A 22,069-nucleotide genomic window follows, 5' to 3' on the forward strand; every position below is an offset into this window, starting at 1 on the left:
GCCAGATATTTCTCCAGTATTCACTCTACTTAAATGCCAGGTGGCAATTCTAATGTTGCTCTGTATCTGCTGGAAGTGTAAATAGGCAATCTTGCCATACTAATTTAAAAGGTGATAATATGTTGGTGTTGACTTCACAGTCCACTCATATATTCAATATTGAAAATTCTGTATGTATTTAGTTAATAGTGGAAGGGTGACAGACAAACTACAACAACTTGTGCAACAGATATTTCTCTCTATTAGTTTTATTTCTCACAACAGTTTTAACAAGGTATACTATCAAACTGAGGTTAATTTGGGAAATAAAACACAAAACTTCAGAAATTGTCAGAAATTGTATTACTTTGTATTTTGAGGAAAGTCACAGCACAGTGTGTCGTGGTTTTGCAAACAGTCTCCATGCTGAACTGGGCACTCTTACAAAGTACCATTGTGGGATCTTTAAAGAGTTGCCCAACATTAAAGCGGAGGTAGTGGTAGCAGGTGGTGTGCTGGAGGAAGAGGATCTCCCTGTGGTCTCATTCAGGCCTGAGAGAGAGGACTGGGACAGGTGGTCAACCCCTTTAATGTTCTTAGGCTTTTCATCTGTGCATGTGGCTCTAAAACAGGGCACACTGTACACTGACCAAGAACTCTTTACTGGCAGCCCTATGATATAGTTTCTGCTGCTGTTGCTGACCGTTTCATGTGGTTCCACCCCGCTTATGTCTGCAGTCAGAGGACTCTGTGCATGGCATTGCTACTTAATCCACCAGTGACATGTGTACTGCTTTTGGGTGTTCTTGACATGTAATGTTGTTCAAGCTTTAAGAAATTCTTTGTCACCTGTCCATGACAACTGGCAGTTGACTTACAACAGTTTATGTTCTTGATTGTTCTCAGGTTATTCTTGGACAGGCCTAATGTTATTAGGGAAGATGAAAGAAATGTTCACGTAATCCCAGATATGGGAAACTATTCAAACAAGACAACACACAAAACATAAAAGTAGAACTCTGATAAGATGTTTCCTGAGTAGCCACAGTTTGGACATGTTTGGGTTTTTGATTTATGAAGCACTTCAATGCTACTTGAGTGTGACCACAGCCAAGTTGGGAGTCATTGGGTCAATGTGTAACCATTGGCTCACAAATGTGAGTTGTCCTTTGTTGTGGAAACAAGCAGGTGCATTATGGGGGCCTTAAAACACAGCAGTATCACTTTGCATAGGGGCTGCCTCTTGTTACTGTTTCTGCTTGATGGATTCCATCATTATCCTAACGTTGTTTTTCTGTGTGTGCTAACAGGAGGAACTGTCAATATGACCGTTTTGAGTTTTATGTTCCCAGGCCCAGACTACCACAAAGAGAAAGAAGAATTTTGTTTTCATCAGGAGTTGTTGAGGCTCATTTGTAATGGGCCCCCTGGTTTGTTTGATGTAGGCAGGGTCCAGCCAACATCATCACAGTCAAGTAACGATTCTTTTGACATTTGTGGCAGGTTCCTAAAAGCAAATGGATCATTTCTGTTCTGTTCCAATTGTCATCCCCGATTTATGTCATCCCCGGTTTATTATCACACGTGCTAGTTTTTTTTAGCATTGTTTGAGACAGTATGTTTAGTTTATTTTGTTATTTATAATTCCCTGGCCTCTTTTTCATATTATCCTGGTTGATCAGCTTTCTTTGACACAGTCAATCACAGGATCCTGCTATCCGCAGTCTCAGCAATGGGCATCTTGGTCAAAGCACTCCTGTGGTCCGAATCCTACCTCTCTCTGCGTTCCTACAATGCGTGGTGGCAAGGACAATTGTCTCCCTCTCACTGCCTCTCCACAGGGGTGCCCCAAGGCTCAGAGCCCTTCTCCTCTCAGTTTTCATCACCTCACTGGGGCCGATCATTCGCTCACATGGCTTCTCCTATGCTACACAGACGATACGCGACTCTACCTATAATTCCAGCCTTCCACTGTCTCTCAGACAAATCTGCATGGATGAAGGCTCTGTTCTCATCTGCAACACCTTGATAGTGGAAAAAGCTACCACATGTAATCAGAGAAGGGGTGTCCTTCTCTAACTTCAAGAAGCTCTTCTGAGAACGCTTATACACTCACCTAAAGGATTATTAGGAACACCTGTTCAATTTCTCATTAATGCAATTATCTAATCAACCAATCACATGGCAGTTGCTTCAATGCATTTAGGGGTGTGGTCCTGGTCAAGACAATCTCCTGAACTCCAACACAACCATTTCAAGGGTTTACAAAGAATGGTGTGAAAAGGGAAAAACATCCAGTATGCGGCAGTCCTGTGGGCGAAAATGCCTTGTTGATGCTAGAGGTCAGAGGAGAATGGGCCGACTGATTCAAGCTGATAGAAGAGCAACTTTGACTGAAATAACCACTCGTTACAACCGAGGTATGCAGCAAAGCATTTGTGAAGCCACAACACGCACAACCTTGAGGAGGATGGGCTACAACAGCAGAAGACCCCACCGGGTACCACTCATCTCCACTACAAATAGGAAAAAGAGGCTACAATTAGCAAGAGCTCACCAAAATTGGACAGTTGAAGACTGGAAAAATGTTGCCTGGTCTGATGAGTCTCGATTTCTGTTGAGACATTCAGATGGTAGAGTCAGAATTTGGCGTAAACAGAATGAGAACATGGATCCATCATGCCTTGTTACCACTGTGCAGGCTGGTGGTGGTGGTGGTGTAATGGTGTGGGGGATGTTTTCTTGGCACACTTTAGGCCCCTTAGTGCCAATTGGGCATCATTTAAATTCCACGGCCTACCTGAGCATTGTTTCTGACCATGTCCATCCCTTTATGGCCACCATGTACCCATCCTCTGATGGCTACTTCCAGCAGGATAATGCACCATGTCACAAAGCTCGAATCATTTCAAATTGGTTTCTTGAACATGACAATGAGTTCACTGTACTAAAATGGCCCCCACAGTCACCAGATCTCAACCCAATAGAGCATCTTTGGGATGTGGTGGAACGGGAGCTTCGTGCCCTGGATGTGCATCCCACAAATCTCCATCAACTGCCAGATGCTATCCATCAATATGGGCCAACATTTCTAAAGAATGCTTTCAGCACCTTGTTGAATCAATGCCACGTAGAATTAAGGCAGTTCTGAAGGTGAAAGGGGGTCAAACACAGTATTAGTATGGTGTTGCTATTAATCCTTTAGGTGAGTGTATAACTTGTAACACCTCTAACCCCTAACCTCTAACATTCTCTGGTTACTGGTACAATTTTGGCGGCCCAGAGTCTCAGCTTCGATATTTTGGCTGTATTCCTCCCTAATAATTGTGTAGATGGTATCTTTTAGCAGTATTTTAATATTGAATTATTAATATTAATTGATTATTTATTATATTAATAAGGATTATTTGTGGATGGAACCACGTCTCCTGAGTCTCCGTATAACAAACCTGAATGCCTTCTGGGTGAAATTCCCAGGTTGGCGTTGTCAGCATCTTTTGATCACCCTGGTTAGGGCACTCCAGCGTAATCCCTCACCACATCTGCATGTCCATCTGTTTGGTCTGTGTTTGTCCCGTTTCCCGTTTTAGTTTTGTAATAATCTGTCTCTGCTGTAGGTCTATGAAGGTGTTTTTATGTCTTTTTAATGCAAGCAAAAAAAATGTTTTGAGAGCATATTTATCGCACTGCAATCAAAAATCCATCAATCTATCAATCCATCCATCCATCCATCCATCCATCCATCCATTGTCAACCGCTTATCCTGAGTACAGGGTCGTGGGGGGATGGAGCCAATCCCAGCTGACATCAGGTGAAAGGCGAGGTACATAAGGGGGCCCTGGACAGGTCGCCAATCCATCGCAGGGCCACACACAGACAAATAACCAGTCATGCTCACACTCATACCTAAGGACAATTTAGGGTAACCAGTTAACCTATGCCGCATGTCTTTGGACGGTGGAAGGAAGCCGGAGCAGCAAACAAAAATCAAGTTAAATTAAAACCGGCCTTTTTTTGTGCCTCAAAAAGTTTTAATTGCTAATATGTCCTCTTTGATTGCAAGTCAAAAGGTTTTCCTTGTGAGTCAGAAAGTTTTGCAGGTTAAACCGTTTTGCAAGAGTTTTGCCTAGTTTTTTTTAGAATGCCTGAGAAAGTTTAGTATTTTTACTTGAAAATGCTTTAAACAATTTAACCATTTAAAAATTATTATCAAAATGTGCCAGTGCTGGCAAATAAATACAATACAAAACTTCTCTGTCATTAAATGCATGTTAACGTTATGCTGAGGGATTTGTTTTTACTGTAACTGTACCTGAAAATGCAAACCACAATGTTTTTAGAAGTACCATACTTAAGTTACAAATTGTGCCTTCAAAAAATTTAAAATGGCATTTCAAGTTAGCATTGTTTTACTGTAACTTATAGTGGTTGATGAAAATATCAATAAAACCTTTTTTTCCAAGATAAGATGTGTTCATTATATCATTTGTACAACAGAAACAATCAATCCCAAATTATAGGTCATGTAAACATCAGATTTAGTGTTGTAATTGCAGAAAGAAGGGGTACTTTTTGTACCTGTATGGGTCAAACCCCCAAAATACTGCATCCTACAAGTCCAATAATGCAACTTAATAGAATCTTTGCTAAGACCCTTTCTGTCGGGTAAATATCCATTTCTTTTAAACAGCCCCAGTTTGTAACGCAGGCTTTCTTATATGAATTTGTAGTCTCTCAGCTCAAAGTGCAATAACCCTGATGACATCACTGTGACATCTTCACAGTTATTTTCTTAGACTTGACAGAGCTCCTCCAGAGACACAGAAATCCCCACATCCAAAGTGGTAAACCTCATGATGAGTAAATTGATCTTAAACTTGGAGTGCCCTGTAAGAGAGAACACTAAAGAAAATGTTGCACTTTCTTTCCTGTTAACATTTCACTGCAAGACATAATTTTAAAAGCCTCTGTGACCTCTTAGCTTGGTGACCGGAAGAAAACACACAATTCAAAATCATGAATCTATGACTGTAGCTCCAATTCAAACTTTCCCCTTGTTTTCCATATCCTTCACACAAGGAAAGTGTTGTGGCTTTTTCATTAGTGCCTGTTTGTTCCTTCTTGGTAATGATCTCATAAGGGGCTTTTTAGTAGAACATGGTGCTCTGTGATTGAATGGTTTTATGTGAAGTCAAAGCACTCAGGTTTGCACAGCGGGGCGCCACTTCAGATCACTCAGCACAAATCCCTGTGGAGCTCTGGGGGGAAAAAAACATTGATTGCTGCTCAGCCTCCCTCTCCTCTTTTCCCTCTTCTTTCCCCAATTTTTTCCCTCTTGCAAAATAATCCACTTTAACCGTCCCACTCCATTTCCTCTCTCCCTTCCCCTGAAACTAGTGATTAAGCGCTTAACCAGTTTATACACAAAGAGAGGGGTTTGAAATGCAAACAAAAAAAACACCTGGGACTTTTGAGGTTGTGTATATTGTTTTATGAGTTGTTGTGGCAGTATTTAGTTCCAATTTACTTTGTCTGTGTGTAAATGTTTAGGGTTGTAGGCAGTGATAATTGTATCTTCCCATGTGTAGCACTATTTCAACAATTCAGAAATTTTATGATATTCTACATAAAGCTTGTTTATTATCAGCAAAAACTAGGAGGAACATTTTGGTCTGTAATAAGATCTCATGGAAGTGTGTCATTTTTACCTGCAGGATGAATTAAGGTGTGATAATGTATTTCATAATATTTGACATATTGAATGTTTTAAGTATTGCTGCTTACAGTAGGCTTTAAAATATTAATAATTACATGTCTGCTGTTTAATTGCATTATTTGCTTCGATGCAAATATTGTGGCAGGAAAACCTAATTTTTTGATAAATCATCGTAATGATCAGAAAGACTGCATATGCCAATGGATGCCAATGCAAACTGTTGCAAACTTCCATTCATTGATTTTTTTGGCCACTTGGGGCAGTGCAAACAATAAGTGTGTTTGACTTCATGTGGCGCCGAGCAGATCTGACTTAACTCGATGTATGCTGGACTTAAAATAAGGCATGCTGGTTGGAAATTGTGTCACATGACATTAAAACCTCGCGCGAGCCAGGCAGCTTCAGGCGCAGAGTCCGGCAGCACAAAGTTGTGGCTGCACAAAGTTGGAACCACACTTTTGCATTTGCAAAGAAAAATGCTGCGAGACAAGGCAAAAGTCATTGATCTCAGCCTACAGTAAGCTCACGCAGGTAGAATGTGTTTGACTTGACGGTGATGTTTTTATCCCCCGCCCTTGCAGTCACATGCAGCTCATATGACTATTAAGTCTGCGAAAATCAGCCGCAGTCATCTCATTTGTTTTTTTTACACATCCATCAGACAACGAGCAACATAAGAATTCATTTCGAGTCATGTTTCTGTGCCGAACAGGGAGTGTACGGTGGGTTTACCAGATCATTTTGCTGAAAACAGCTGCCTTCTACTGATAGAAATGATGCTGACAAGAGCAGGGAGAGCAAATCAAGTTGCAGGCTGTAAAACCAAAACAATTATGCTAAAGCCTAGTGCAGACTACACAATTTTCAGATCACTACACAAGCTGACAATGACTCCACATAACTGGTCTCCAAACCACATTTTATCAAGAAAAGTGAAAAGTGGACACCGGAAATGACGCAAAACCATATGCGAAACAGGATTGTTTATAAAGATAAACATTATAAAGACAAAGAATATGGGTGAATAGAATATGGGATTAGCACATGTGGGCAACAGGCATTGTCTGTGCTACAGAGAGAGCTGGCTACTGTCATTGGCTGAATATGAAGGCGAGCCTCTTTGATGCAATGTTGAGTAGTTCACACATACAACTAGCCACCGCCAATCGATAGCTGATTTGCCCTCGATCACAGCGGACAATTGGCAAGCTTGGCAACTTGCAAATCAGGCTTAAAATTGTGCGTGTGAACTTGTGCCAGGCCATCCTTGTAAATAAGAAGTTGTGTCCTGCCTGGTTAAATAAAGTTTTAATTAAAATAAACTATTCTTAAAGCGCTCCTTAGAACTGAGGGATACTGCAGCGTCAGGTGACAATTCTCACCCCCTTTCACACGACGCATTGTCATTTCATCCACTGTTAATACCGGTATAGAAGTATTGATGAGAGCAGCTTTAAAGGCACAGATCCTCTGTTTTTTATTTTAAACATGCTAGCAACAGCTTGTTCCAGGTCTACAAACTGAAAGAGGAAGGATGAAAAAAAAAGTGAGTGGGTGGTGTTTCGTAAATAAACAGATCTGTTAACATGTCTCATTAACCCCCCCACAACACACACACACACACACACAAGGTTTAGATAGTATCTTTCTCGGTCTATCAGAGTGCCATCTGCAGGGCTCAGCCTGAGCCTGTGACATCACTTCCTCTCATACATGCAGGCGCTGGTGGGAAATTGTACCACCATGACATCACGTAATGGTTCCAACATGTGGTGAGATGAGTAGTATCCAACCGCCTGTGAATGCAAGAATGGAAGCTCAACTTCACAACACAGTCAGTCTCTCTGTCCACCTTAACCGCCATGGCCTCGATCCTGATTGAGCTTCCACTCATCTGGACTTAAATTTCATGTTTTGACCAGACCTTTCTTTGATATTAAGCCTTTCCAGTCTACTTAAGTAACAACGGGCCACAGGGAGATTAGAGTCCATTTCCACCTTTACTTTTAAGGTGAAACTGAACATAAACCCCCTTTCTAATGATGTCACGATGGCCTCCACTTTGGCACTCTCTGCTGTTATTATCATATTGCTCAAAGTCTTAGTCCAATAACTCAATATGACTCTTTAAACTCCTTCATCCTGCTTTAGGATCTTCACACATCTTGTATCCATCATCTGTCCCTCCCACACATGATACACTCCTCCTCTGTTCTCACGTTAATCTACCCGTTCCTCCCTCACTCATTTCCACTCTCCTACAGCTCATGTCAGATCCCCCCCTCTTCTTTCTTCGACATGGTACACCAGGAACCACTGAGAACAGCCAGTTGTGTGTGCTAGCTGCATTTGTCTTGGCACCAGCTAAGGGTTCTAATATTGCCACTTTAGATTAAGTGTACTGGATGACTGTGGATGGGGGCGTTCCTTCCCATGAGGCTGCAGGAAAAGATCAGAGGATATGGGAGGAGATGTCCACTAATCCATCTACTTATGATTCTTGCTGTTTTGTTACACTAACTTAAAACCACCAGTCACGGGAAATGACATGTGAAAGCTATTTACTACATGCGACACATTTTTGGTAGCAACTGTGGATAAAACATTTTCACACACAGGCAGTTGACCTGCTCTCACTATCTGGGAATAAGAGAAAAGCTAATGATAATATGGGAACTGTTCCAAAGCTTCCCAACATTTTGGCCAAGTTGAACTGTTTATGAGCTGAACTCTCCCTTCTTGCAGTTGACTCACACACATGCTGTCAAAGAGGGTAATAGTTCTGCCACTCGTAATGAACTTCAGAGAAAGCAACCCCAAATATGTAAGCCGGTGTTTGTGTATGTGTGGGTGTGTGTAAGCTGCTGTGCAAATGGGGTGGCCTTTGATGTACCGCTGCTCGGATACTCCAGTAGTTAGCTGTTCCCAGGCTGTCTGAGCCTGTCCTTTTCTTTTTCAAGGGCAGGACACAAAAGAGAGATAGAGACAGGAAAGTGAGAGAGAAAGGCAGGCTTTCTCAGCTTTACTGTCTTTGGTTGATGCAGTGAAAAGAAAACAAGCTAAAGAGGCCAGTTTTCTTCTTAAATACCTCTATAATTGCTTCTGTGTGAATGTGTTTGGGTTGTGGTGCATAAAATGTGAGGGTGCGTTTCTACATCGATGCACATGTGTAAATCTTACTTAATGACGATGTAACCAGTCAAACATTTGTGAAAGGACCTTGCAACATTACATTTGTACAATTAAGATCCCGGGAAGTTTCAGCGTCTTGGCAGCATTTCCATTTGCTAGTTTTCATTGTGGATGAAAAATACAGCAACTGTTTGGTCAATAACATCCAAAATCCACAGGATTCCTACTAGCCAAGTCCAAATTTATTCAGTTTAATAGGTTTGGATAAGGTCATGTTGTATTGCCACGGGTCTTGGGCCTGTGTCTCTAATACCCGATTGGCTTTCAGTTCTCATCATGTGGTGCATTGTAATCATCACAGGAGAAAATTTAGTTTTTTGACACGAGACAGAGAGTTTGAACAGTGAAGTGCAGGAAAAAATCACAAGGATTCTCATTATTTTGAACCAAAGCTGCTTGCTAACTGGTGGCGCATCACGTTGTGGTTGGTATTGGTGTTACCTCTCTATCAGAATCTTGTAAATAATCATGTAAATATAAAGACACTTGCTATGCCTTGAACATTAAAGACGTAAGTTGCAACACTGCCACCAGTAAATCTAGATGAGTAATAATAATAATAATAATCCTTATTTGTAGAGCACTTTTCAAAAACAAGTTACAAAGTGCTTTAACAAGTGTAAAGAATAATACAAAAAAACAAGATAAGAGCATGAAAAATAAAGTAATAAATAATAAGTAATAAAGTAAATAGAGTAACTATACCTCTTTAAGTTATGTCCAAACAGGAGTCTCGTGAAATAAAGCAGAGCAGTGAGTCATATTGACCTACTGATGTTGTTCTAATAATGTGATACAGTTTTGTCGGATGGCACAGACACATGCATGGATGTTGACCAGTGGTACTTCGTCAAGGTCCCCTAAACTAACACAAAATAAACTGCGGACTCCTATTTGATAAGATTTTGTTGCAGGGTCCCTAATCTGATTTTTGATTGTAAAAGTTTTATTACAGAAAGCATATGAACCAGTGACCAAAATAGTCATATATTCTGTCTTAGTGTTACTTATGAATGAAATTATAGTGAAAGAAATTGATTACCCTGAACATTTGACAATGTTAATTTCTAATATTACATTGGAAATAAATGGTATCACAATTGAATAACTTATTATGGAGTCAGTGAAAGTTGTGATGTCTATGTGTCTGGGAAACTATTGTATTTCCTGACACAGTATACATTATACACATTTTAGGGTACAGCGTTTGTATTTTAGTGCACATACCTACATGAATTCATGAATGCTATCTATGGACAGAACTATGAATTTTGCTTTGCTGCCCATTTCTGGTTGTCTCGAATGGAAACTTTTAAGCATTTAAGCTTGGGCAGAAGCTCAGGCCAGAGACACTTTTTATGTCATTGTGATGGTGCACAAAAATAGAATTACACACCTTCTTCAAGCATGTTAATTGTAAGAAGAAATATCTAGTAAAGTTTTGTATAAATAAAATATTAAAAAACTAGAGTTTGAGCTATCAGTAGCTTTTTTACCAGGTTTCTAGACCCCACTTTCAGAACCACTGATGTAGACAATATGTGATGTCATCCATATTTATGTAAAGCTAAGATTTGGTTTTACTATTTGCTGCCAACATGGTGGTTACCAGAGCCAGAAAATCCAAATTAGGGCAAAGGGAGTGGAATCATGTAAGGTTATGCTAGAAAATAATTATTCTATACATTGTCTGACGACATCTGAAGACAACATTTTTTTATAGCCATTCCATCATAAAGTGTGGTGAGATGTGAGACATCTATCCTTGAAGACTTGCATGGTGTTGCAGTCAGTTAGGCTGAGACACCTGTCAGGCAGGTACACACACTCCCAAACATACCACTCAGAGTAAAAGTGAAATTACCTGCAAATTGTCTGAGCTGACTATCTGTTCCCACTCCCCACACACATGAATGGCATGAAAATAATTTACTAATACAGCACTTTGAGGCTTTTTCGTATTTGTTGGCCCGATGGCTGAAATCATTTCAATCATTTGTATGAAATTCTGACTGTGGCCACTACTCCAAAATAACAGCCCAGCGCTGATCCTGGGGGCTTGCTTTATAGTCCTGTATAAATCACTTCCTTTGAGGTCAAAGGCCACATATTTTTTCCTCCTCACACCTTTCCTGCTGTCTCTCTAAAAGAGCGCCTTTGGAAACATCCAAGCTGCTCCTCCTGTGTCTGAGACGTGCTTTTAACATACCAGATAAAGCTTGTTTTACTGTGTGTGTGTGTGTGTGTGTGTGTGTGTGTGTGTGTGTGTGTGTGTGTGTGATTGAAGCAACCTGCAGGTGGAGGAACATCCAGTAACCTACGGTATCTCCAGCCTTCAAATACCCCTTTATGTTCCACCACCAGATGTGGAGAGAAGCAGCGAGAAATTGTGGCAAAGCGCCAGAAGAAATTGTGTCAGAAAGCAGCTTCAACAGGTCATTGTGTGTTTTTACTCGCATTCCCTTTCTGTCTGTCTTGCAATAATTTTTCTATTGCTAAAATTTGCAGAACCATCAGTGCACTTCTTGCATGTGAGGAGGTGGACTGATTGATGCGAGAAGGATCATCACCAGCCAAGTCACGTAGTTGCCAAAGATATTTCTATCCCAACAAGAGATTAATACCACATTTTACATCTATATTTTCTGTTTTGCCACAGTTAAAACACAACACCTGATTTTCTGATGGTAGTAAAATATTCTGTGACCCTGCACACACCCTCAGAAAGCAGTGGCTCTCTGACTGAATTCGCCCTCTAGGGGTGGAGAGTTGCAAAGACGGCAGCTGTCACCACAGAAAAAGGAGGCAAGCATATCCACAACATTCAGGATCTCAGATTTTTTTTTTCACCCTCATGCTTTTGGTTTGGGATTTCGACAAAGTCATCTCAGATCTCATCTTATCTTAGAGGCAACACATCTCGGAGATAAAAGGAACATTTATACAGCAGAAGGGCAAAAATGTGTGCACACACTCCACCATCAAGTTTAGTCAAACACATGACAGAGAGATCCAGCCTCACAAGGGCAACACATTAAGTCTAAACGAAGGTGTTAGTTCAGCCTGAATGCTGCTGTCTATCAGTCGTTCACATTTCAAAGCTTGTAATATTAGAGGTATGAAATGCTTCTCCCAAAGCTTTTCTGCCTGAAGGATGAGGCTCTCAGGAAGAGGGTTCCCTCAGGGATCCTCTATATCTGTTATCTCACGCATACCACAACACACACACACACACACACACACATGGTCAAACACATGCTTATATTGATGCAGATGCACATACACACTTTGCTCATCTTTGTATGGAACATCTGCTAAACTATACTTTTCACCCCTCCACCTGAGCATGAGTAATCTTCCCTCTATTGATCCCCCATTAAGGCTCCACAACTTTACCTAGAACAGATGTCAGGCAAGCATCACACAGATTGATGTTTTTAATAAAAATGCAATGAGATAGAAGAGGTGGAGGAAGAGGAGGAGGAAGAAAGGACACTCTTCTCATGGAGGAGAAACCTGGAGGAAGGTGTGTTAGTGCATGTGCGTGTGTGTTTGTGTCTTACTTGGCAGCCCTTTTCACAAGTTTCGCCTCTACTGATGTGGTTGGCGAGAAACTTTTTTTAAAAGCACATTTGAAGAATCTCAGATGTTACAAGACGAAACACCCACATGTGTTTGTGTGTGTGCGTGCGTGCCAGTGAGTGAGCTCAGATTGACTTGACTCTTTTACTTCAATCACATCTTTGTAGGTCTGCTTGTGGATCCTATAAGCAAAGCACAGGGGGAGAGGTTGCATAGCAGAGCTTCAATGGTTTCTTTGGCTGAGCCATAAGGGATCCATAGCACCAGCAACCCGACTGTCAGGCAGATGGGTGAGGATGAAGTGATAAAAAATCAGATAAGAATCTGTCAAAATTCAAAAATTCAACGGTCAATAATCCATATTTTTACACAAGCACCTGAACAAGCACTCTGAGTTTGAGAGACAGACAGACAGAGAAAAAACAAAGAGAGAAGTCAAGCAAGGGAGGAGATACTGACTGTACAGAACAGCAGATGGACAGAGATAGACAAGTTTTATTTAAATCTATATTGAGGAAAGGGACACTCATTACTCTCTGATTGTCTAACGGAAATCCGATCCTGCTTCTCCTGCACTTCTTTAAACTTAACAGTGACAAAACCGAGGTTCTCCTCATTGGCACCAAATCCACTTTGACTAAATCTGACAGTTTTTCTTTTCTTATCATTGACAACTCCCCAGTTCCCCCCTCCCCTCAGGTCAAGAGTCTGGGTGTGATCCTCGACAGCACACTTTAATTTCAAGCTCACATTAATAATGTCACTCTAGTGCAGCCATTCTCGTTCACACACTGGACACATCCCGCATTTATTATTGTAATTCTCTTCTCATTGGCCTTCCTCTCAAATTCAGACACAAACTTCAACTGGTTCAGACGTCTGCTGCCCGTATCATACACACCCACCCATACTCTTAGGTCTTCTTCTTCTATTCACCTCACTGTACCTCCTGCTCGTTTGACCACCACGGGGTTCAGAGCCTTCAGCCGCTCTGCCCTCTCGTCTCTGGAACTCTCTTCCACCAGACGTCCACAATGTTGACTCACTTTCCATTTTTAAATCCACCCTGAAAACACATCCTTTTAAACTGGCATATCCCACGTGATCACTATTTATCAGGTCACAGCAATCTTTGTTTCCAGTTACATACCCTGATTTTATGCACTGTAATTATAGTTGTTAATTTTATCGATTTATTGCTGTACTGTTTTATTATGTTTTGTGAGGTGACCTTGAGTGTTCAGAAAGGTGCCTAGAAATAAAATGTATTATATTATAATTATTATTATTATTAAAAGGTTATAAAACATCACACACACACACACACACACACACACATGGTGAAACCCCCAACTCTCCAAAACCACAAAGCTCTTCTTTCTTCCTCCACTGCTGATGTATTTACCCGCCTGACATTACGTGTCTCGGCCCATCGATGAATTGAAAAAGATGTGCATATGAATAATAAATCTATGGACCCTGTACATTTTTAATTGATTCTTCCCAAGTACAAACAGCATGGAGGCTGTGAGGCTCCACATGCTCTCTCCGGGAGCCGGTTTGATTTTATTTTATCTACTAATGTATTTATTACTATTGAAGCTGGAATGAAACAGGGCGGGAAAAGGGAGGTGAATGTGAATGTGGGATGTTAATATTTGACAAGGTGAGTTTGTGACGTGCAACATGTCAGTGAGGTTTCCCGACAGTTAGTTTTATCCTGCTAAGTTTGTTTTAGGACCTGTTCTATTGGTAACATTACGGTTACATTTTATGATGGCTGGTCACTTGAGAGGCTCCATCAAGTAGACAGAAAATCATGGATTACTATTGAGTATATCACTATCACCACCATTCACTTTTCTTCTATTCCTATTATTCTTATCCTACATAAACCACCACGTATCTTGTATCACACTCCTGTCCATCAAACCCTAATCTATAAAAGCTAACACTTGCTATAACGATGCAATCTACTCTTTCTCCTATTCATACAGGCTGTCAATCTTATACATTCCAATGAGAAAAAATTATTTTTCATCGCCTACACATAAATTATTCTTCAATGCAATGTATCACTAATTAATCCATTTTCACACAGACAAAAGTTCAGTTCACCCAAATCATATAAAAACTCTTTTCCATTTACCCATTTAGTTTTTGTTTATTTACGTCTGTCCAAACATCAGTGGAGAGCATTGTTTGTGGATGACAGATATGTGCAGATATAGTCATGCAGATATATAGTATTTTTATCTTAAAATAACTGCTTAAAAGATATTTTGATGGTACACTGACTTATAGGGGTGTGACAATACACTTGGCTTATGAGATGATATCATCATGATATTGGGCCAGCTTTGACTGGCACTATATAGTTCTGAAATACTGGGCAGGATTTCCGTCACAAGAACAGTGTTATGCTTTACAGCATCAACAAAACTCTTCAGCAAGCAAACCAAGGAAGATGTCGGAGGAAGCGAGGAAGCAAAAAAGAGAGAGGCCGAACAAGAGACCAGACAAGAGTTAATATCGGACTGGCTTTTACTCGTTGGCGTGAGCTAAAAGAGCTGAAATGATGCAGGACAGATGTCAAGCTGGCCTTCTTACTGTTTTACTAGTAAGTAAAAACTTATTAGCTGGCTTGCTATGTCTTGTGTTGTTGTGCTGGCTTGATGTTTGACTATGAGTTTTCAAGCTGCTAGCTATAAATCTTTTGGTGTACACAATTGGACTAGCAAATAATATTGTTATGGCTTGTGTTGTTGCACCTTTTGTGTTAGCAAAGTTTGCGAATTGATAGTTTTTGATCAGAATGTAAATGCACTTGTACAGCTGTCCTTATGTACGACAGAGGTGAATTACACTGAAATGATAAGGGCACCAAGTTGCACAAAAATGTAATCTTTTAATAGTATAGTGCTTTAAAGTTATAATCCTTGAAATAATTATAATCTAATTTCGGTTCCTCTACATTCTGATGTCATTACATGACATAGACATAAATGAGAAAATGTGTCTTTATAATTTCTACCATTATGAATGCATCAAATGCAACAAATCCCTTGTTTAGGTGCGTAACGGTAGCCAGCTAGGCAGTGCAGTGAACCTCACTCTCTGATGCCTTAAGAGATGCGCTAGCGACAGACGCTAGCGCCCATGGGTTTGAGCCTCCTTATTAGAGTGTCCGTCTCCCATACCTGAGGTCGCAGGTCAGGACCGTGTAGTACAACCTTGGGGAGAACTTACATTGGTGCCGTGACCCGGATGGGAGTGAGATTTAGGGGGGTGAGTGTAACGCTAGCCAGCTAGGCTGTGCAATGAGTGAACGCCTTCAGAGACTTATTAGCAGAACAAAATCAGATCACGGTTGCTCACAGAATAAAAGTCCAATTACTTCCTGACTTTTTTATTAAAACGACAGTTGTTTATTTTGCTTCTCCCAGAATTCTGTGACCTGTTGAATTAAAACTCATTGGCTGTTACCACCAGTAACTATAGGTCTTGCATGCACAATATTGGTGCAACTGCATAATAGTGTCAAAACGTTAAAGTTGATTTATATTTCCTGACACTCAGAACTGCATTTTGCAGGTACGTTTATTTACAGATTTTAACAATCACTCCTCAGTGAACTACCTCCTTGGCAGAGGTCTGAGAACATTTTCGAGTTAAGTATCTAGTAATCATTGTGGATTTCATATGTTTTTAGGAGGATGTTTACACTGATCTAGGCTAATAAAACATACATTTTGTGAAAGTGAAAATATTAAACAAATTAAACTTTTTTTATTTTAACATCAGGCCCCCACAGTGTCTGCTTAGAATTTCTGGCCCTTGGACAAATGTAGTTGAGGACCCCTGCTTTAAGAATAGGGCCTCAACTTTAAGGCCATTGTCTTTTCAGTTTGCATTGTGATTTTAGTATTACCAAACTAATCTGCAATAATTCAAATGACCACAAACACCACCCTGCGAACCAGAAGCCTTCGTGCCACCTTAGGGTCTGGGGCAGTAGCCCACTTTGCTTGGTTGGTTTCTAACCTTGTCTGCATTGCTACAGTAGATACAATATATTGGATTTGGGTAAACCTTGAAATTCCACACTGAATGCCCTGAAATATTTTCCTATGAGAAAATAATGATTACAACCAGCATAGAGGACAATATGAGCAGGAAGGACAGGCCCTGGGCCTGACTGATAAGAACACATGATCAATATTATCTAATTTAACACTCCTGTTTGATTTTGCTCAGTAATGTTATCATCGTTCACAGGCTATACAGGCAAATGCCATCAAAGAATGACATCTCCTTCTGCACACGTCCTTGGACCGGCGCTGAGTTTAGATTGACAGACAAAGTCATTGTGAAAGACTTTTTAAACATTTCCACATCGATGATGAACTGACAGTCACAGCATTAATGGATTTTCTGCCAAAGGCATTGGGAAAAAGGATGATGTATATAACTGTGATACAAAGTGCTCAAACGTAATTTTCTGCTGTTGGGACTGTGCGTAATGACCTTGCTCTAACCAAACTATACAATATGTCTCGCTTCACCCATATTTATATAAATGTCGAATCTCATATTTATTTCTGAGGGGAAATAAAAATACTCTCTACTATCTGTACATTTCCATTAAAAAAGTGAGTAGTCTGATCTTCCGTATGTATTGCTGTATATTATCATGATTTTATTCTTATATGGAAACAAAAATACAATACTCCAGATGACTTAAAATTACAAAAGGTTTGTATTTTGTAATCATGTCAAAATGAATTGGACTGCTCAAAAAGCCACTGCTCTGCTGGAGCTTGTAGCAAAGACTGCATGCACCAGGGCTCCATGGTGCATGCTCCTGAGATCCTCAACTCCAGACATGTACTGTACGTTAGACTGTTTACGTGTGCTCCAGCAGCAGCAGTTCTGCAGGTCTTCAACAGTCTGTGTATTGTCAGCGGGCCAGTTATGAAACACATCAGTCTCGCAGTCAGATTGTTCCACAGATGTGGGGCTGACGGACTTCCAGCTCCTTTGATGTGACACTGGAGTTTCTAGATTCCACGTCTGTCTATCTGCATTGGCTGACGACGGAGACTGCAGAGGGTTAGATTTTATTTGCGGAGCTCAGCGTAAACAAGCCGGTTGCGGCGAGCCAAGTCAACCTGACATCCAAAGAACAGAAGTGTAAGCAACGTCTGGAGCTGGCCCCCAGACTTTCTGTAAGCCAGTAATCAGTAACACTGAGATGGAATCAGTGCAGATGTGAGATGGAGGTCTTGCGCCATAAACAAAGGGTCGGGAAAGTTTTATCTAATCTTGCCACTGTGTTCTTATTTGTAACATTGTTGGGTAAACAGTCGCCGTCTCAGGAGGGCTTCGGTATCGGGCGGCAGAAGTTCAAAGGCGATGCAGGGGTCATGGGATGTAAGAGGCAGGAGGCAGGAGGGGATTTGGTTGGGACAGGACTTTTGTTGTCCCCAGCTGTCCTGGCCATGTCTCCCCTGACCGAAGGGCAGCCCCAGGTCAGAAGGCCAACTAAGAAGAAAGGAAAGAGAGAGATGAGGGGGTTCAAATGCAGGCCAGACCGGAGGAGTCTGGAGGAGGGGTGGAGTCTGTGTACATGAGTGTGTATGTGTGTGTTTTGCGACAGCACACACTGTCATCCACTCCCCTGCCCTGTTCTCACTCACAGGGACAGCGTGACCAGACTTCCCTTTGGCCTCTGATATATTTATATGCTCAGAGCAGTCTCTGCTCAGAGAGGGAGACCTGCGAGATGCACCTGAGCAAATATTAACATCCTCCATAAGGAGCCTTTGATGTGCGGGGGCCAGGGCCCGGGGTCGGCACCCCTCAGCGGGCTGGGCTCAGAGCGCAGGGTCTGAAGAGTCAATAAAGGAGTGAGAAGATGCTGAAGCGCAGACGGGTCAGACTCTCAGCCAGACATGAAGGCTACGGACACATTTTGGGGTCAGGGAAATCTGCATCCAAATTATGAGTGTCATTCAAGTGAATTTATTTAGAGGTGTGATTCTGGCAGAAAAGCACACTCAGTGACCTATTAAATACATTCAAACATCAAAGCATCAAAGCAAAGCTTAATCAAAGCTTTTGATTGAACAGCAGAAAAACTTGCTCTCATGACAGTTTTATGGCAATGCTTAAGATTTGTTTTTTATTACAAAGGCCATAGTTAGCACAGGGAATACTGTCTGTCAGCCCTCTGTCGAAAGTTCATAAAACTCAACTGTGTACAAAAAAAATTTCACAACTTATTTGAAAGAGGAAAAAAGATTAACTTCCAGAGACTTAAGTGTCTTCGCTGCTAAATCCCTTTTCAAACGTTGGGAAGAGACTTGAGGGAAATAAATATATAAAGTCATCCAAGAACCAGGCTAAGTGGTTTATCTCCTTTCATCTTGCCACCGCTATATGAGGACTAATCCTGCCTTGTGTCTTCAGTGTGGAGCCTGGGCCCCTCTGAACTACATTAAATAGAATAGATTAGCTCCTCCAAAAAGTCACGAGGTGGCATTTCAGAATCTGCCTTGTTTTTCGGTGCCATAGATAGTGGATGGCACTAGTCAGTATCTGTGCTTGGCTTTGTCTTTGAGTGTGTAGCTGACATCTGAACTCTCAACAGAGAGATAGGAGTTTTTGCAGGATTTCGGACGATAAGAGACCATTGATTGTCTTTCGGTAACCAGATTTATTTGAACTTTGTGAAACACTTTTTGTGCGTGTTTGTGTGCAAGATATCTGTTTGGGGATGGCTGTGTTTGTAGCTGTGTGAACAGGGAGCGAAGAACTGATAAAACCTATGTGAACAATTCAACATCACAAGCGAGCGCATTGTTCTCTGTCTATTCATCACAATGTCCATTCCTACAGACGAACAGGACAGTTTACAGCAGGAAGTGGAGTGTGGGTGTGTAATGCAATTAAATGACTCCTTCTTTGATCTGCTTTATTTCATTTGGTCTTACTAATTTAGAAGGAATATCAGATAAGGCGAAGCCATCATGTGTTTTCACATCAAAAGTGATGGATGACAATGTTTCCACTATGTTTCCTCTTCATCTCCTCACTCAGACTTCTGAGGCCAGCGGTGATTAGATCATCTCCAGCTCTCTACACAATGAGCTATTGTGGGGAGAAGCAGCCATAAATTGGGCTTGTCAAAGCGATCTAGTTAGGGCTGGATCAAAGGCTTCACTGAATACTACTACCTCTCATTCCAAGAATACTTGTTTATATCTGCTAATTTCTCCTGTTTCTTCCCAGCTGTGTAGAATTGGGAGTTTATGGGCAGGAGATGTCATCAGAGACATGAAACCACCTGAAGAACTTGTAGTTGGGGCTAGACACTTTTCTTTACAAGCTTGGCGTCAGTGAGGTAGTTCAAGCTATGAGGACCACAGCATATTCACTGTGTATGTTTTATTGTATATGTTTGTGAAGCTGTATACCCATTTTTGAGTGTTTGTGTATATGTGCATAGTATGCATGGGTTGTCTGATACAGCTAAGGAGGTGTGCGGGAGGTTCTCCAGATGCACTGAGTTGGGATTAAGAAGACCACAGCTATGACAGACATGCCCAAACCAAACAAGAGGAGCTGAAAAGACGCAGGCCGCACACAGAGGGTTCCCTAATCAAGGAAACAGGGGGAGATGCAGATTCAGCTGTCATGTCAGATCGAGACAGAGTGCACGGATTTCTGCGTGTAAAGAAGGCTGTGACCATTTCATGGAAACTCATGAGGTTTTGATTTGTAGAATGATGAGCTGGGTTGTTGTTTCCCATGTCTTATTGATTTGGAGGGAACATTCATTAGCGTGTCAAGATGCACGCAGTCTGATGTTATTTATGGACATTCATAAATCTTCCTCTTACTCCATCTCTGCACGTCTGTGGTAACGCACATAACTTCAAGGTTTGTAAGACACAAAGCAGTCTGCATCTGCAAGATCATTCTGTATATATCTACATCTAGTCATAGCATGTGACAGTCAAAGCAGCCTCGGCTAGAAACGTTATAATCACATGGGATGAGTTTATAGCTGTAAATTAGGAAATGAAAGCCCTGATACCACACATGTTGCAGATACATAACTGTCATCGTGTCACAGGGACATTTAGCAATGCATTCTTTTGCAACAGTCAAAATTGTTCAAATCCGTTTTAAACAACATACCTTTGTGTGGGCGACCAACCAGGCTTGTTTGTTTACTTATTTACCAACACGAAGCAAGCTGACAGCAGAACACATCACTTACCGACTTCTGATATAGCAACATTAGTGGAAGAAAAGGTATTAATCTGTTAGTTAGGTAAGTGTAATAACACATTGCACAAATACTCCACTCCACAAGCAAATCCACAAACTTTATGGTGGTGTAATACTAAATTGTGCTGGGTTTTATAAAAGTGGAATAGTTTGCCCCTCACTATTAGATTTTCCCCGCTCCACTGATTTAAAACCCACTTTAAGACCTTTCTCTTTCTCTTTTTGAAAATCATCATGAACACGACTGGTCGAACTGTATTCTTATTATGTTTTGGACTCAGATCCAATGTGTTTTTCAATTATGATATTAAAAATGATTCACATTCATGCTTTTTTATCAATTATTTAAAATATATTTTGTAATATACCTATGTTCCTTTGTGTTATACCTGATTATAGTCTCTCTAAAGCACTAAACAACATTTGCTGTTTTTTAACTTGACTTTTGTGAATAATATTTTATAAATGTTTCCCTTATTTACAGAGCATACGCAATAATAGTCACGTGTACGAGGTGGTTGCAGTAACACAAAAGTAAAAAGTCAACTATGCTGTTACATTAAGAATTGTTCGACTAGTCTTTTCTAACAAAAACACGGCCTACGATCAAATACCTTGTGAAAAACGATTGGAGGAAAAAATAAACAGGTTAGTGATTTTAGACCTCTTCATATGTGCATAGTCAACATACTGGCAATGAAGAATATCTATGTGTATGGTTGAAATTGAAACGTGAAAACCTCCCTAAGGCGGCTGTAATACCATCAAAGCTCCAGTCATGCTTTATAACACAGTACTGGGACTTGCCTGCTGTTCTATTTTGGTATGTGTAAACAGGGGCCAGTAGTGGACCTCTATCTGTCAGCAGAAACACATTTGTGGGAGCATCAAATGAGGGCCAGAGCTGGAGAGCAGGCCTCCGTATTTAATAATTAATCAAGGTGCAGTTCAAGGCACACAATCTGATGAAAGCGCCGTCTGTCAGGCAAAATTAAGCCCTTCTATCATTCCATTATTGTTGTTAGTTTAGGCTGATCTCTCTTTCCTCCCTCAGCCCTTCTCTTCCTCCCTCCTTCCATCCGTCCTTCCATCCTTCTTGCCCCCTCTTCTTATCACAAGTTTGAGGTTGTCAATGTGTCAATTAAAACAGGCTGCGGCATGTTGTTTCATCGCATGGGACGTTTGATGTCTTGATATAAAAGTGCTTTGAAATCTGTTTATTTTGCCTTTGCGTTGCTTCTTTCTTCAGCACTCTTCTTCTTGCTGCCTGGTATGCTGTGGGTTCCTCTTATCTTTTGTGGC

Source organism: Micropterus salmoides, unplaced genomic scaffold (genome assembly GCF_014851395.1).
Source record: "Micropterus salmoides isolate LMB-PRFRI ecotype aquatic unplaced genomic scaffold, ASM1485139v1 Ms_hic_scaffold_12, whole genome shotgun sequence".
NCBI lineage: Eukaryota > Metazoa > Chordata > Actinopteri > Centrarchiformes > Centrarchidae > Micropterus > Micropterus salmoides.